General features: G+C 47.8%; 1 protein-coding gene across 3 annotated transcripts in view; it reads left to right on the top strand.

Moving 5' to 3' along the window:
* Positions 1-14,509, top strand: part of LOC119457470 (protein trachealess-like) — a 405,858-nt gene that overhangs the window by 183,803 nt on the left and 207,546 nt on the right. The window contains exon 1 of one of the 3 annotated variants that reach the window (XM_037719038.2): positions 11,261-11,358. The exons of the other annotated variants lie outside the window; for them this stretch is intronic. The gene's annotated coding sequence lies outside the window, so the exon portion shown is untranslated. Of the gene's footprint in view, positions 1-11,260; positions 11,359-14,509 lie in introns of those variants that run through there. 3 annotated transcript variants of the gene reach the window in all.

Below are 14,509 nucleotides of genomic sequence, written 5' to 3'. Positions count from 1 at the left end.
CTTGCCTTCCTGTTTTGTTCTATCATTTTGTTTCCTGTCCCATCTAGATGTGAAAACATTTCTTATGTGAATTACTTTTGGAATTTGGACCTGAATGGGAAAAGGCGAAAGTGGTTGTTGGTAAACGTTAAAATGTAATCAGGTAAGTTTGGTATCGCGCAGCTGTTACGCGTACGATGCTGCGTTTCGTACATAGCAGGTAACGCTATAAGGAAAGTAGAAAGACTCCTCTTACTCCTCGGATTTGCGAACAAGAACAGCGCTTCAAATACGGAAGAAAGCTTTACGTATGCGTTATTTCATCCCATGTAATTTTAAGCCTCATATTTATATGTCGCAAAATATGACATCATTACATGGAATGTGTCTCATATCTGAACGTCTTTATCACCGTGCGAGCAAGCGATACGTTTTTACCACCAGCAACCACAGCGCCTCGGTGTATTACTCGTGACCAAAACATAGCATAGTAGACTAGAAGTGCTAAGGCGTATTAATAATAGACGATCTTACTTCACCTGTTGTCCACACGTTGTAGTAGCAATATATTAATACTTACTCCAGAAAAAACAGTCAACTGTACAGAACACCTGTACATAAACTGTACATAAAGCAAATGAACCGTGCAGCGAAACACGCGGAGTGAGACTGTGACCGCACTACTTGCGTAACTTCAGCAGCGTTGCCAGCGAAGTGGGAAACGGAGCGCCTGCGAACTGTGCAGGGTTATCATTTACGGAATTTTTACAGATCACCTATATGGCAGCTAGATAGCATAATTATTGTCCGTGAGAGGCCGACATTATTAGCACGAACAATCGGTACACATATTCAACTAATTAACAATAATTCGCCAATTAACTTCTTAATTACCTTATGGCACATTTTGCAATTTACGAATTGCAGCCGCTGAGCTTGCAAGACGTATCTACTTGAAATGAATTTCAAGGATGATACCAGTTTCGAGATATTATTTCCCAAGGTGTGTAACGAAATACATGGGCGTTCCAATTACGTTTGTGTTTCAGTGCAAAAAAGAGCGTTTTGTGATAAATGTAAGTGGAGCAACAGTGCATTTTTCTGAAAGTTTGATGGCGTTATATCTACAACCTCGCGTCATTCTCTAAGTTAATTCCAAATGGATACGCGTTGCAAACTCGCCGGTTACAATTCCTAAATTGCAATATGTGCCGTAAAGTAATATATTCGAAACATAATTAGTGGATTTCTGTTAATCAGTTGAATATGTGTTTCTATTTATCATGTAAGTGATGTCCGCCTGCCTGAATAATCCAGCTTATGGGCTAGAATTATGTTATCTGCAACAGGCTATTTTTTTTTAATTCCATAAAACTTAAAAATGATCACTCTGTATACCGCTCATGTGAACGCTGGCTTCTGTAGCAAGTAAGGCTGAGGATGAGTCATGTAAGGCTCAGTCTTACCGCGAGTGTCAGTGTCATATCGTAAGTGGAGATAAGGTATATATGCCACAGATGACACGACAGAGAAATACTGCTGGCGATGCCAATCTTGAAATTCCACCAACTACGGCACGTGAAATCATAGCATACTTTGTGCCATAGTGGGTGACGCCTATAGAGAGTGATTACAAATGCCTTCAAAATTAAACAGAAACACAACATGGCAACTGTTGGGACCGCTCATTGCAGAGGAGCGTCCTGAACGAGTGAAAATGCCGTGCAACCCGCAACATCATCGCGACCTCACCGGCACTGCGATATTGGCGCGAAATTCAATAAGTCTACTTTTCTTCCTCGCTAATTATAAAATTTATTTCGCCAAGAAAAAAGAAAAAAAGAACAAGAAAAGAAAAGAAGAACGAAAAAAAAAAAGGAAAGAACGAGTACATAAGAGCTTAGCAAGTACACTCTTCTAAACTTAAGTACTATAAGTTAGGGTTTCTCTTTCAGAGCTCATGTAACTTTTTTTATTCATGTTCATCGTGCTGGAGGTTCAAGATTCACTACACATCGTAAAGAGCTTGTGCAGACATGGATGTGGCGCACGTTAATGTGCACTCGCGCGTGAGCGCCGATTTAGGCGTTGGTGTACGAAGAGCAAGAAAAGGGAGGAAACGTATGTGCCGGTGTACCGGGTGTGTACGTGAGCAAAGGCCACACATGTATACGCATGAAAGCGCCGCCGCGGACGACAGCACGTCTACTACGCGTCTGTTCGCGTGGCGACCACTCAGCGTACAAGACGAAGGATCCGCAAGGCAGACCGAGACCGAATTTGCATGTCTTTTGTATATACACGAGCTCTGTGTCCGCTCCTTGTACGGCACCGAAATGTTCCTTTCTTTTTTCCCCTTTCTTATCCCGCGTTCCCAATCCTCCGCGAGTTTCTCGCTTCTCAGAAAGGAGCATTCGCGTACTCCATATTCGCACAGACGCACACATCATGTATATAAGCGCACCCGTGGAGGCCGCGGTCTGGTCTGGGGCGAGACAGGGCCCCATATATCTCTTCTTCCCCCAGCCTGCTTTATGAAGCCCGTTCGTTCGTCGCATAGCCGTGTCCTCTTCTTGTATACGGGATTCATTTTTGCCCCGAATGCTCTCATGCTCACAGAGCCGTGCCTTCATCGGGCACGCGGTGCTACAGTTGATTCCGTACGCGCGTAATCCGTCTGCGCGTCGTGTGTGTGTGTGTGTGCATGGTACATAGAAATCAGACGCGCGCGCTCTCGCGCGCGGCTCGCGTTTGAGCTGCGGCGCGGCCCATTAGGGTGGAAAGCACCGCTCACCCGCCGCCTCGGCGCAGTGATACCCTCTCGACGACGAGCGAGCGAGCAAGCGCGCCCTGTGTTGTGCAGACGGTATATATTATAATGACCGCGCTTGCTCACAAAGGTAGCGTCCGCTGCTGTTTGCGCTCGCGTTGTGCCTCGAGAGCCGCCGTGATTTCATTTAGACGCAGTGCGGGTGCGCGCGAGCATACACGCTGCATGGCTTGGCTGTGGATTAGGCTCGAGGAGCGACTTGCGGCTGAGATTCAAAAGGGAGGGAGGAGGCGCACAACAACGCTGCTCTTTCGGCGACGGCGTGGGCGGCCGACGGGGGATCCGGATATGCAAATTGGGGAGCGGCTTCGCCGGCGCCCACAGCTAATTGGGCCGGCACGCCCGAATGGAAAAAAGAAGCAAAAAGGAAGAAGTGCGCCAGGCCTTATAACGCGCGCCTCGCACGCTCTCTTCATTTATATAGTGTACTGCCTCGAAGCGCTCGCGCGGGTTCTGCTGTACGACGCAGGCGTGCGATTGCTTCTGACTACTCCCCTTTCGGACTAGACCCGGGACGACAAATGCTGCTCGGGTGCCTGTTTGTGGGCCCTGCGCGCGATTTTGTATGTTTACTATAGCCGGCAGAGGGCGCCCGTGTTAGCGATGCGCCCGAGAACGTGCGAACGGCGCACCTCCTTTTTTTTAGGTGTATACGGGTAGATACATATGAGGGTTTCATGAGATAAGTGAAGTAGGCGATCACTGCAAATGAAGCAGAGGATGTACGGCTTTCGAGATCACACGCGATATGTGCGTGCACTGTAATGAAGCAGACGACGCGGACATGAGAGTATTGTATAACTATCTGGATAGATTAGTGAAGCATACGATGTGTGGCTAAATTGGAGATCGTGAGTGCGACTGCCTGCGTTAATTGAAACAGACTATTCGTTTGTTGTTTTTTTTTTTCGTTTTTAAGCGAAAGCTTCATTACGCTACCTCGGGCAGCCGTCGGCTACTCAACCGTTGTCACCTTGAGAGCTAGAGGTCAAACTGCAAGAGAGCATTAAGGCGCGTTTATAGTGGCGCGTTATCGCGTTAGTGCGTTTATAGTGGCGCGTTATTGGTGTGTGTGTGTGTGTGTGTGTGCGCGCGGGCAAGCGGGCAAGCGGGCGGGCGGGCGGGCCGGCGAGCGAGCGTCATCAGACGCCGGACGCGTCGGAGCGCATTGGCCGCGCGTCCGGTTACGATGGCGGCGCCAGTACGTCGAACCATCGGTCGAACTATAGCCGCTGTTGTTCTCGCCAACGTGACATAACGTGTGCGCGCGGTCGCTCTACGTCGGACTATATTTAGGCCTTTACGGAGCCCTGAAAGGAGACATTGCTGCCGTTGCGCCAGTAGAGTTGGGCCCGGCTGCGAGTTGCAGCAAAGTCTCAACACTTTACTGATCACCGCAGTGTCTTCATTAGCATAAAAACGATGAATAAACACTGTATTCATTGCAAACATATCTGTATATCATTGCGAAACCACACTTCGGCCACAGTTCGACAATGGGCCTAGCCAGGGCAGTGAAGCTTTCGCTATCAAGGTGTGTAGCTAAGGTGTGTATTGGTAAAATATTTTTGCAATGCGTCTTACAGTAATTTATTCAAATATGTTTCTTTCTTATTGGGTTAGCTGCGAATGTTTGTGTGAAACAGTATGCGTCGGAAATTTTGTTGTTTTCTTGAAAATCATCATCATGGTTGCTCGACTAAAGTGATCCGTTCAATGAAATTTACTCTTTGGTTGCCTCTAGATATTTAAATATTATTCCCTAGAGTGTTATTGCTGGGCGGCCTCAGTTTTGCGTCATCAATCCTAACACCATCATTTCCAAAGAAGCATCGTACTTTTGGCAACAGCGCAAAAGCAAACAAGGACAACAGGAATAAAAACGCGACAACATGGCGCTGCTCTAGCCAAAGAAGCAGTAGAAGTAAACATGAGAAATCAAAAGGACCAATAAGCTATATTATTTGCAAACATGTGCATAATCATTTTACGAAGAAAAACCAGACTACCAAATAAAAATTACATTTCGCACACTGTGATACCTATTATACCATGAGTCTCTATACAGCACCATCACAACAGAGGCCCAACATGAAACATGAAAAGTAGCTTAAACAACATGCAAAGATGCAAGTGCACATCATTGACAATAAAACGTGTGTACATTTATGGGAAAACAAGAGCAAACCAGCAACAAGAAACAAAAAATTTAACTTTTGACAAACAGTTTCAACAACATGCAAAAAGAAGAAAAGAATTACCAGTGTAGCATTTCTGTCTGCAGCATATTCAAGGGGTTAATTGTGTTAGCAAAAATTGTTCATTCAAAATGGTTATAATATGACATCTGGATTTCTTATCAGACATGAAATGAGCTTATCTCAGACAATAGTTCTTTAAGGCCTGTTTGAAGCCAGTGGTTTTCCTCCTAAACAAACTCCAGAGACTCTTATCTGGATGCATAAGTGTCGAAACAATGAACAGGAACAATGTTACTGCTCCTTTTTTCTGACGTATAGCTGATTCTCGCTGGCCAGAAAAACAAGTGATGACTCAGAAATGGGTCAGGCCCGCTCACTTCACCGTCACCATGGAAACTGAAGCTGTAGCTGTAGCACTTCTGCATCCCGTAAGAGGGCTTATTGCTGTCCATACATGTTATTCACTGGGCGACCAGCAAGATGATCGAGTTGCGCGTTATTGTGTCTAAATATTTTCCATAAAAACTGAATTGCGAATTATACTGCTACTTCCGTCATGTCCTTGACCACAAAATCTGTGGCACGATTACAAGAATCCAACACTCTTTGTCAGCAAACACTTCAAGAGGTATCGGAAGTCACGAATCGATGAGTTGAGCATGAGACATTGAAGGGTCACAGTCTATAATGCACTTGGAACACGTTCAATTCGTTATATATGCAAACCAGATTTGCACATTCGGGAACCGGTTTGCGTTAGGCGCTGTCCAACGATGAAGGACTACGAGCCGATTGTACGGTGCCTGAGTCGGTTAACTGATTTGGTGGGAAAACGCATTGTTGGCATGACTTCGGCATGTCAGAGTCTTAGGAAGCAGCGACAGAAAACAAGGACCACTTATGGGGATTCGGTGCACGTTGTGTGACAAGAGCGTACAGCCCCAGCGATATCGATTGTGCCCGTTGGAAGTAGAGGAAGATCAGTTTAGCGCCAACCCTCCTTGGCGCCAACCGTCATATACTGGTGGCAGGGACATCGGCGTTGCGACTTGCACACGCACCACGATTTGTTTATGTACATTGCTGAATTTGTGTACCAAATAAAAGCAACTAAAAAGTAGGTATATGGCTACATAACTTTTATCTATATTTTTATCTTGAGCAGTGACGCATATGACTGGACACACACACACAAAAATCTCCTATAGGATTTTTGCCAGCCAAAAATACCAGCTGATACTGTATATTTTTTTTTTTTTCATTTTCGTACTCTCAATCGTCAGAAGGCCACAAAGAGAGAAGGAGCAAGCAGAAATATAGTCGTTAGTGACTAACTTGAAGTTTTTGGGACATGTAATAGAAGCGATGAGGGCAGGGAGGTATGGTTCCAGTCGTTGGGCGTTCTTGGGATGAACGAGTCCTAGGTGTGGCACGAGTAAATTCCGACCTTCAGGGGATGATCCGTCCAAGTTGACGTGTGCGATGGTTGAAGCAGCAGCTTGTCTGTGAAAAGTTGGTTAGCGTAGAAAATTTTATGAAATAGGCGCAGTGTAAAGGTGCTTTCGGCGCAATGCGAGGTTGGCTAAGCCAAGGGGTTGTTTCATTCTTGGAACGCTAGAGTTACGAGGATAGTCGGTTAAGATGAAACGTGCACTGCGGTTCTGGATAGATTTGACAGGGTTTGTTGGTGTAATTTGGCCAGGATCTCAAGTTTAGCGGGCATACTGAAGCTTAGGTATGATCAGTTCTTTGAACAATTGAAGTTTCACAGAGGAGGCATCACGTGAGAAATATATGTAATTCACATAGCCTCTGAGATTATGCGTTCCTCGTGCTTTTCTCTTATGACAGGTACCGGTGCCTATTTGTCTACCTACTCGCAAGATGAAGTCCTGCTTCAATTCAAAGATGGATCAAGTCTTTTTCTGCTTTATTTTTTCTGTGGTTGGCAAGCATGAAGCATTTCCCGTTTTGTCTGTTTTTGAAGCTAATCAGCAGAAGTAAATAAAGCCTTGTAATTTACTATTGTCGTATAAGAGCGCCCATATCAGTGATATAACAGAACAAAGCGGTGCTTTACTGAGGGGCTATTCATAGCTATATATAGAGAGGCTTGTTCTGAAACTTGCGGCATTTAATCTACACTGGTGGAAACTTTTTTTTCGTTAGGCAAGTAGGGTATTGCACAAAAAATAATGAGCGCTACTGAATTTCGCTCCTTTATGCGGAGTTATCCATTTTTGTTCCCAGTTGGCATAAGATGTTCGCGTGGAAACAAATCTCGAAGGCCATGATTTGCCATAACAGGCACCGGGAGCGGTCGATCATGACTGCCTTTTTTTTTTCGACACCACCTGTTATGCGGCGTCGCGTAGCATACGACCGAGTGATGGCGCCACAAGGATGCGAACGTGTGAACGTGCGAACGCGAATTCTAGTGTCGTGAACCAAGCAAGGCCTCTGAGACGCTCGAATCTCCGGTGTGGACTGTTTCCTGTGGACCAGCAACGGTAGGTGAGTTTCCGCAGACCGATGAACCTGATGTATGAGCCGGAAAGTAAGAGAGAGAGAAAGAGAGAGAGAGAGAGAGAGATAAGAAAATACCAGAAAAGATAAAAATGGGTATAGTGCATGTCCGCAAAGGCACAACCCACCACATTACACAGCCATCCGCGGCGCGCCGGACGCTGTCGGCCTGGTCACGCAGTGTGGCGCCATCTCTCGAAGGAGGCGGCGCAATGCCCGCGCCGCGGAACTCGCGGACCGCTGGCGTTGAAAAGAGCGCAGACAACCCTGTCTCAACGCCAAAAGATGACAGTCAAGTGTATGGTGCCCTGTATCTGCCTTTTGAACGTCGCTATTGGAAATGACAAATAAAACTTCAGCGTACTATAGAAGTTACAGCTTGAGTGACATTGTGAACAAACATTAGGAAGAACTCGGAACCAATATTTTTTCTAACTTGTTTGGACAGTAACTAGCGTATGTAATGCGGTCCTGTACAAAGGGTTGGGGACCAGACACCGAATTTTCTTAACTTTTGACTGGTTGCCCGGATGATCTCGCTTTGTTCTCGCAACGATGCCCGGATAACGGCTCTGGCTTTTGGCTCGAGGTCCCTTGAAGACTGCCGCAACGGGAGATAAAAGCATTTCATGCTTAAAAGGCCGGTTTGTCATCCTGCATGCGCGGAGGGAAGCAATCTAAAAAGTAAGAAAGGGAAATAGATGAGTTTCAGGTAACAGAAATTGGTGCACGAAAACCTGAAGCGGCACACATCACTTTGACCAGCTTATCTCAAAGGCCCGTAGACCACAGGAAGCGAAATAGCGCTGTGACTGCATGCCTTTGGAGCAGACTTCTGCTGTGGCCACTGTACAATTCATAGTATTATTATTTGAGAATGCTAGCCTGTCTACTTCCTGCGTTGGTGAAACGCTGCAAACGGTTTAATGCCATGTGTATGGCGGCGCAGTCTGGCCTTTGTAGTCCTCTCAGAAAATCTGCTATCGCTGCCGAGGACGCGCCTGTTTTCCCGATTCGCAAGTGCGGTTCTCTGCATTGCGAACTTGCCCAACTATAATGGCTGCACGGGTCATGGTTCAACTGAAGATGAGTGAATCTGTGCATGCTTGTGCTTGTCTGTTGCGCATGAATTCATCACAAGAGCCGCTACTACACTTTTTCATGTCATAACACAAGCTGACTGTGCACTTATGCACGCTGGTTTCAGAAATGACTCCGCAACCATTAGGTTGGCAAACTGCCTTGCGGGAAAGCTAGCTACTTTTCCTAATTTGGTAGTGTGCTTCATTACATAGCACATTTGCCTTGTGAATGGTATGCAGCGCCGACAGAGGCGCGATTGAAGACGAAAAGCTGGAAGCACGTGCTCGGGCTTGTCTGTTGCACATGGTTTCATCACGACAGTCATGTCTGCATTTTCCACGTCATAAAAGAAGCAAGTCAAACTGTACCCGCATACGCACTGGTTGCAAAAAATAAAAATGACTGCGACGCCATTAAATTGGCAAACTGCTTCATAGGAAAGCTAGTTCTACAACCATAAAAAAAGATGTCTTATGAAAGGGGTCCCCTGACTAGGTGTGCCAAAACTTTGTATGAAACAGAATCTACTGCAATATATGCCACCTCTATTCAAAATTTAACAAGCAGTGAACCAGTGCTCGTTTTAGACAGTGGAGGCATGTATACTGGCCTCCTCAAGTGGCGCAACATTCTATACGCGCGCCTGTTTAATGAAGCCAGCGCCGCTGTTTCATGTTGTATACTAATTTCGGACCCAGAAATAAAATTTTGCATGCCCTCCCAAGCTTAAAAAAAAGTCAATCAAATATGGTGCACCGGATTCACCTCGGTGCCGATTCACTAAGAGTTATACACATAGATTTCAGTGACACTAGCCCAGATTGTGAACACTGCCAGATGCCAGAAACACTTGCTCGCATATTTTGCATTTGTCCCGCGTACCCGCAAGTACCAAAGAAACTGGTAGCTTCCATCGCACACGTGGATAAGGGGCCGCTATCAGACGAGTTTCTTTTGGGTCCTTGGCCTGACGCAAACAGCGCCCCCTAGATTGTAGGTGAAGCCTTTCTACAAGCCACGAGGCTACACGCGTGGCTTTAGAGTTACCGCAACGTAATCGACTTGTATATACGCACCTCCTTCTCCTATTATCATCATCAGTCATTGGAGAGTTTTAGAATAGGGGCCCCAAACGTTTTGGGGCCCAAAGAAATAGCGTCGAAGCCACTGCGCATGCGCGAGACGCGAAGTGCCTTTGGGTTTTGCGTCGGGTGCGCTATTTCGCTGATTTAGCGGGAGCCCCAAAAGCTGCCCCAAAAGCTTTGCGTCAACAAACGTGGCGGCGCCCATCGAAGCGACGGCTCGATCCGAGCACCTAACTGGGCTCGATTCATGGTAACACGTACGTGAAGTTCGTAAGATATAGGCGAAGTGACTACGGTTGTCGCTTTCTCTCAACTAACGTGTACAATGAAGATTGATTCATTAGACGCCGCTGATTCCGAATTCGATTGTCGATTTCATGGCTCGTAGGCCTAACATGGATTAGCTTGGCTGGTGAAGGCACGTAAAAGTGGTTACTCAAGATTAGGCGCAACAAATCGCTTGCTGCTAAGAATAACCTCTAAATTGTAATTAAATGCAAAAACACGAAAGTCAAAATTACTCTTCTTATCATAAAATGGTATAGTTTATTTTAATATTTATACTCGTTTTTCCTTTAACACCGTAGTGGCGCTGCAAGCGCAGGACGCTATTCGCAAACGCAAACCCCTATTCTAAAACTCTTCACTCCTGCATGCCCCAACGCTAACACCCGCAAAGCTCGTTGGAAGCCCAAACTTTTGGGGCGCCTATTCTAAAACTCTCTGTTTTCCTCTCCGTCCCAGTGTAGAGTAGCAGGCCAGAGCAAGCTGTAGCTCAGGCCGACATCTTCCCCTTTCTGCAAATAAAATTTTCGAAATGTATCGGGATAGTAATTGCCGTTACCATGGCGAGCACCTGAGTATTGTACTGCATAGTATGAATGTAGGTAAGCGCTCCGTCGCCATTATGTACAGCAAGCAATGATAACTTATCGCACCACGATGAACGGAACCAACTCATCACAGTGACCCTTGCTACTAACCGCTACGCCAAAGGATGCAGCAAGCACTCTCAATCCGGCAGCGCTGGAGCCCCAAATAAAATCAGGAAGATGGTAGGTGGATAAAACGTTACTCAGCGCCACGAAAAGTATAACAGCGAAGTTCAACTTTTGTCGCTGCGAGCCGGGAGCAGGCGTACAACGGTCATGGTCTCCTCGCATCTCGTCTCGCGCTAGCTCTCGCTGACACGCGTGCAGCCTGCGAACAACAGCACAGCGTTGGCGCTCCGTCGACTCCGTTGTCGTCGCTCCGCGGCTCGGTGCTTCGTGGTCGAGGCGCGCGTGCGCATTTTGCATCGCTGTCTTCTCTCCCATCGCGCGCGTTGGTCGTGCTCGCGTGAATCGTCGTCGTTGCGTCGTCTGCCCGACGGTGGTCGACGTAGGCGAGCGAAGCTGCACGCTCCTCCCATGCGGAGCACCGAGAGGAGGAAGAGGAGGAGGTCGCTCCTGTCGCGCCTTCATCTTTCCACGCCCACCACGGCGGGCGGCCTCCCTGAGGTGGAGCCACCGGCGCAGGCGCACGAGCGGCCGCTCTCTCCTCGCACTCCGGCGCGCCGGACCACTACGTCACGGCTCCCATGAGCAGCGGCGCGCAACAACTATGGCGGATTCCATCGGCGGCCCCGTCGCCGCTCGCCGAGCACTCTGACGAGGTAAACCACCCCACCTCCCCGTCTCTCGCTTCCTCTGCACTGCTTCTTTTGTGCTTGCGCTTCCGCGGAGGTTATGCAACAACCGCCGCGCGACCCGGGGCCCGAGCCCCACCTCGCGTTTTTTCGCGCGCTGCTTTCGCGCATGCGCGAGCGCTGCTCCTGCTGCTGCGGTAGCAACACGTGTCCGCCGCTTTCTCGTCGTCGACGGGCGTGTTTTTCTGCGGCGCGCGCGCCGAAGGGGCTCGCGGAAAACACGTTGGTGTGCTGCGGCCAAAGAAAACTTCCAACACCGCCTCTGGCTGGCTGGCTGTCTTGTATGCGCTTGAGTCACTGCTGGCTGTTGTGCTGACACTTGACTTTAGCATCCGTGCAGAGAAACTTGCATGGATGTCCGATGTCGACGGCCCCGTTGGCTTGTTCGGCAGTCGCATGTCCCACGTCCTCCTCAGGACGTTCGGAAAGCGTTGACTGCTGTCTTCTACCCCATCGACGGAAGGTATTCGCGAAGTAGCCTAGCTGCGGGATGCGTACCTCGGCGTGGTCCAATCCCAAAAGATGGGCCAGTGAGCCAGTGCTTCGTTTTTGACGTTCGGCTAAGTTGGGGAGAGTGGTTCGATCGTTGGAAGGGGGGAAAGGAGGTTCGGTCTGCACGACCCCCTAGGCGCGTGCTTGGGATGATCACGTTTCGTTGCTTCTCGTCGTCCCATTGATTGCCCGGCGAGCAGAAGCTCACCTCGGTGGCTCACGCGTGCACCGTCCGCGGGCGCTCCTCCCTTTACTGCTTTGTAATTATTTGATCGCCCTCCTTGATAAGCGCCCCGCCACGGCGTGACTGGAGAGGTTTCGAACGCCCCGTGCGTGTGCGCACTTCCCGCCTGGCGGAGCTTCTGTGTGACGCTTTCGAGAACTGTCTGATAGCCTTTGTTCAGATGCGCGGCGAGTGAGTGATTGAATGAGTGAGTGAGTGAGAGATAGAGAGAGAGTGTGTGTCTACCGAATCATACCCATTAAATATATTCCGTGTCTTATCAAGTTCAGTAATGGGCAGTAACACCTTACCTATTGTCAACCGAGCCGCGTAATATTTTCGGTCGTTCGTATGGATAGCTATAACTATGCTGGCTTTGCAACTGGGACAGATCACACAAATGTTTTCGTTAAGAGCTTTTTATGATTAGCTTGTAGCCACCTTCAATATCATGTTGGCTGTGATGATCGGTCAGTGTTTATTCTTTAGGGCGCTTTAGCGCATGTGATCTCATTTGTGAATGTGCATCGGCCGAGCTTATTTACTCACACCGTCTGTGTGACTACTCGTATTCCATGCATCGGCAGTCCAGGTTCTTGAAAATTTTGAAAGTATGTGACATACGATTGAACACAATACAGCTTTTGTTTTGTTGCACTATAGGCTATATGTAATCATGCATCTCGTCTCGCTTTCCCCGGGATGTTGGTGATAAAGCCGAAGAGTCCGGCCGGCCGAAATTGCCATGAGCGATAATGGAATAACGAGCCGGCTGACGACACGCTTGACGACGAAACCTGGCGTGGGTCGCTTCATCCGAATCTAATTTATTCCTTGTGATATTACCTGCGTGATAACAGGGGAAGTGGTGGGTCAACAAGAGACTCAAACTATGCTTGAAACTTCTTATCAGCGCCATTTATTGCTTTGCGGTCATCTACAGCGAAAGCTTTTTGTGTTTAGCGCTCAATAAGCGTGGCTGCACCATGATCAGGACGTCCTATTAGAATAAATTAGTCGCCGCTAGCTTGCAGCTGTTTGCTCGTTTCCGTTGTATAGGTGCACGCTTGGATATCTTCTCCCGGCCCGGAGGAATTTAGACACAAAGGCAGCTGAGTAGTTAGAGGAATGACTTTCGCAGAACCGAACGGTAGTAATCGTTTCACGCTGATGAGTAACATTCACCTTCGAGCATGCAGTGATTGATCGACTCATTGGATTGACTCAAACAACACTAAGACTATGAGAGACGCAGTAGTTAAGGGCTCCGGATTGATTTTGACCATGACGTGTACCTAAATCTAAGAAAATTAGTAATTTGGAATTGGACCCCCATCGGATTGCGACCTCCGCGCCCGAGAATCGAACCAACGACCTCGTGCTCAGAAGCAGAATGCCTTCTCCACTCACCTACTGCCACTGTTGAACATGTAGTGAAGGGATATTTGTATCAAGAGACAACCTTGTGTAAGCTCGATGCGAGCACACAAACTCTTACGTTGTGATCAGGCTGTATTCAAAATAATATGACGCGGCTATCGTCATTTCTTCTCTCACCCCTCCTCGTCCACCTAATAACTGTTTTAACAACATCTTTCAGGCTCTGTGATGTCGGGCTGGGTGATACAATTTCAGTGGAACGCGTATTCATATTGTAGGCGTATAGTTAGTTGTATGGCTGTGATTTTGGGGACGTTTTGGGATGCTATGATCCACCGTATGACTTGCTAGAAAAGTTATTTTTCTAGATTTTTTTTGTTAAAAAATAAGTGTAACGCGCCTTCGTGACGATCATGTCACTGCCAAAGCGTTCAAGGATGCAACCAAATGGATCGCAGTCGGTATAGTAAACTTTGCCTGTATACGCTTTCAACGTTTCTGCTCGCATCGTGCCCTCTGATGTTCCGATGTGCTATGTGCAATTACGTATATACGATAAGCGTCTCCTTTATGCCAGAACATTCCACTGATACGTATATGCAGTGAGATCACGAGTTAATTGAGGGCGCTTTTAAATGGGGGAGTCAATGTTGGCGACTCTGTTGGCAAGATTTGGATGGCGCGCATACGCAGGGGTGCTCATCTTATTTCTCGTGTAGCTAAGTTCCCATGAAATAGCATATATGGCAAGCCGCTTGCTTCCATTTGTAATGACCTCCGTTTACCGTAAATAGGCAAACAAAGAACGCGCGTATCGCCGCCACGGTGTCATTACTGTTTGGAGTCACGGTGGGCTCATAAACGAAAGCACAAGAAGCTGGCAGAGTCTTTATCTATCCTATAGGGCAGCAGCTAATAATACACCCTCGACGACCGCTCGTGAGACCAGACAGTGCAGCCGGCCCGACCATGTACCCCTCATGGAGAGCATACAGAACGCAGCTGCGCAGCGGTCTGCGTCCG

This window comes from Dermacentor silvarum, chromosome 7 (assembly GCF_013339745.2).
Source record: "Dermacentor silvarum isolate Dsil-2018 chromosome 7, BIME_Dsil_1.4, whole genome shotgun sequence".
Lineage (NCBI taxonomy): Eukaryota > Metazoa > Arthropoda > Arachnida > Ixodida > Ixodidae > Dermacentor > Dermacentor silvarum.
Note: the sequence above shows the minus strand (reverse complement) of the source record. Positions and strands in the feature narration are given on the sequence as shown.